The 3,813-nt window shown below is 33.7% G+C and overlaps 1 pseudogene across 1 annotated transcript; it reads left to right on the top strand.

The window, feature by feature from the left end:
- The first annotated feature begins 191 nt into the window (after nucleotides 1-191).
- LOC143586120 (DNA-directed RNA polymerases II, IV and V subunit 3 pseudogene) lies at nucleotides 192-3,008 on the top strand (annotated as a pseudogene). The gene is made up of 2 exons (XR_013144657.1): nucleotides 192-429; nucleotides 2,588-3,008. The product of XR_013144657.1 is annotated as a DNA-directed RNA polymerases II, IV and V subunit 3 pseudogene (transcript).
- Nucleotides 3,009-3,813: the final 805 nt, after the last annotated feature.

The following is a 3,813-nucleotide window of genomic DNA, read 5'->3' as shown; positions in this document are numbered from 1 at the left end:
CCATTTTTCTAATTTGAAATAAAAGCACATCATAGTTGTATGTTATTCTAGCTCCCAATCAAACCTGTCATGTTTATGTGGATTTATGACTGCACAAATATGCCTAATAACTGTTCTTTCCATTATTATTGTAGAGTCTGCTTTGGGTAACCATGTTAGAAGTTATTGATGTTTTTATTAATTGTGTTTAGGGGCATAACGATTGTGAAGCTTCGCAAAGGGCAAGAACTGAGGCTAAGAGCAATTGCTCGAAAGGGTATTGGGAAAGATCATGCAAAATGGTCACCTGCTGCAACTGTCACTTTCATGTATGAGCCCGAGATTCACATCAATGAAGAGATGATGGGGACTTTATCACTTGAAGAGAAAACCAGTGTTGTTGAGAGCAGTCCTACTAAAGTCTTTGCCTTAAATCCCCAAACTCAACAGGTTTCTCATTATTTACTACTCTTTTTAATCTTCATTTACATAAACATTGAATTACATAAAAGGGGAACTTATTTTTTGTGAAGTTATTAAAAAAAGACCCATTTCGAGCAACCTCATTTGATAGAGCTGACAAAAATGTGACGTGTTGTGTTAAACGGGTCAACATGACATGACACGTGCAGCAAGTTTAACTAAACGCGTCATTTTCTGTAACACTAACAGAGACATGTTTAATAAGCGAGTTACATGAAACGTCATGCCTTACACGATTAAAGGTAACCTGTTTAAACATGAATGACACCGCACATTTAACACTATCAAATATAAGCAGTTCAATGGCATGACTTACACGACATGTTTAACACGATTGAATATAAGCAGCTCGTAACATAATTCACACAACATTTTTAAAATGATTAAATATAAGCAATTCAATAACACCGTGTGATATGTCACGATTAACTAAACAAGGATACAAATTAGTAAGATACAGCTAACAACATGAAATAAAAGTTACAAAAGCAGCAATCTTATTTAAGTATAATATATGTTTAATTATTTTTAAAACCAGTGTTTTCAAACCGGACCGGACATTGACCCGGATGACGTCATAAATAATATATATATATAGGATCAGGATCATGTAAGAACTTTTTGGGAATTGAGAACTATGAGAACCCTTTTGAACCACAAAAAAACCCAAAAATAAAAAAAAAATCATAAAACAGAAAAAAACACAAAAAGTAAAAAAATCAAAGTTCTTATTTATCATCCCGGTTTCTAAAAAAAACGTAAAAAAAAAATTCTCGGTTAGTTAAATTATACATATATGTATAATATGTACATATATGTACACACATGTTTTTTTTTCCTATACACATGTATAATTTAAGGTAAATGATAATGTACATATGTGTACATTACGTAACTAGAGATTAAATGAAAGTATACATATGTGTATAGGTATAATAAGAATTAAAAAGGAAAAAAAATCGGTTTTTTTAATTATACATATATGTATAATATGTACACACATGTTTTTTCCTATACACATGTACAATTTAAGGTAAATGATAATGTACATATGTGTACATTACGTAACTAGAGATTAAATGAAAGTATACATATGTGTATAGGTATAATATGAATTAAAAAGAAAAAAAAAATTCGGTTTTTTTTTAATGAAACCGGAATGAAATATAAGAATTTTGGTTTTTTTACTTTTTTAAAATTTTCGTTTTTTTTTTGTTTTTTATAATTTTTTAATATTTTTTAGAGGTTTTTTTTAGTGGTCCAAAATGGTTCTCAAAGTTCTTAATTTGCCAATGGTTCTCTTAGGATCCTTACCCTATATATATATATATTCATAATTTATATATATATAAAATAATACTAATTTAAAACTCCTTTTGTGGGTTAATTTCCTTTTGTGGAACCAAAGATTCCAAAAAATTGTTTAACCAATAAAAAGATGAAATAAGTCTGCTGCTTCACTGCCTCCAACCGTTTTCAAGCCCATTTGCACATTTAAAGTACTTTTTCAATATATATGATTTATTTTTCAACTAGATAGACAGGAAAAGAGGTTGGTTGGTTGGCTTTTCAGGAATGCTTTAAACATTACATCTCGGTTGGTTACCAGGGTTCGACTCCCAGCTTATGGTTTTTTTTATCTAATAAAAAAAGGAGGTTTTGCCGGTTCACCGGTTCTGGTCTCACCGACAAACCCGGCTAAGTTGTTAGAAAACGGGTTATATGATGTGAACCGGACCGGAATGTCTAGCGGGTCCCGGTCGGACCGCTCTTACCGGCCGGGCCGGTCCGGTCCGGGTTTCAAAACATTGTTTAAAACTATGAATCTACGTTGCTTTTGATATATGGTTCAAAATATGTCTTGTCGACTTGTTACCTATTCAAAATGATAAGTTAAACGTGTTATGCATGCTATAAACGGGCTAAGCAGGCTGTACTCGTTTAGACATGTTTTTAATCTTGCGATTAATTTGTCGACTCGTTTATGACCCGAACTGGTTTACCCCAAACACTAATCCTTTTAATTACATGTTGAGTCAACTCATGTTAACTGTTAATGGGTCGTGTCTTATGAATCAATTGGTCATGAGTGTTTTTTGGTTTGTGTTGGTTGTGATGTGATTAGGTGGAAGTGGTGGATCCCGAGGCATACACGTATGATGATGAAGTGCTGAAGAAAGTGGAAGCCATGGGGAAACCAGGGCTCATTGAAATCTATGCAAAAGAAGACAGTTTTATCTTCACGGTTGAATCAACTGGCGCAATCAAAGCTTCTCAGTTGGTGATTAATGCCATTGAAGTCCTGAAACAGAAGCTGGATGCAGTTCGTCTGTTGGAGGATACTGTTGAAGCTGATGACCAGTTTGGGGAGTTGGGTGCTCATATGCGAGGAGGTTGACGCTTTGACTTTATCATCATCTTCATTATGTCTGAATGTCAATCTACTGTTAGTTTCTTTGGTGTGGAAATCTGGATCTTTTTTTTATGCTGTTCTAATTAGATTGTAGGGTGCCTTTATTTCTCACTTGTGTTAGATTGATAAACTAAGAATGATCCTGTGGTAAAAATATCATCAATCTACTCTTGTTGCAACTATGCCTGTTCGTGGGTTGTTAACCGGACCGACGCCAGTTAGCTGATAAAACCCGGCCCGTGAACTGGTCTTTTTTCACATGTCGATTTTAAATTCATTAAGAATAGTGCCATCTTAGTTTTGTATGGGTACCTTTGAGTGCAACGAAATCGTTGATTCTATTTATTGATCATTAAGGACAGGATCTCGTTTTATTTAATAGGCTAACGAAATGCTGATTTTCTATACATCGCAAAACACAAATATAATCGTACCCGGCGAATCTATCATTCCTGAGAATAAGCCATTCATGAGCTGTAACTGTAAGCCAAATTTAAAGCAATGAGAAAAGTACAAGAAAACTTTGACAGTGTTATAACTCATAACGATCCTGTGGATATATTTCAATGCTACTCAAGTTTTATATCACAGTGCAGATTTATGACCACCTTCTAAACCTCCTGCTGACTGGTACGGTTGGTTAATCTTAATTGTCTTAAGCTGCAATCGGAAAACATCACAATAGTAAAAACTGAACAAGATGCCCAGGTCGAATAATGGGTCCAAACTGGTTCGATTAAAACGGGCCATTTTGTATGCAGGTTAAAAAACGAATTAGGCTTGTAAAGTGGACCATCAAACAAATTTTTGTACCACGTTACATGTGATTACAAAAACAATATTATCACATAATAATCATAATTGGACTTGTAAATGTGTAATCATATAAAATGATGACACGAAAAGAAAATAGAAATGAAGAAAAAAGAATATTATTG

Source organism: Bidens hawaiensis, unplaced genomic scaffold (genome assembly GCF_021521415.1).
Source record: "Bidens hawaiensis isolate Kalapana, Puna unplaced genomic scaffold, B.hawaiensis_p1.1 tig00034324_1, whole genome shotgun sequence".
NCBI lineage: Eukaryota > Viridiplantae > Streptophyta > Magnoliopsida > Asterales > Asteraceae > Bidens > Bidens hawaiensis.
Note: the sequence above shows the minus strand (reverse complement) of the source record. Positions and strands in the feature narration are given on the sequence as shown.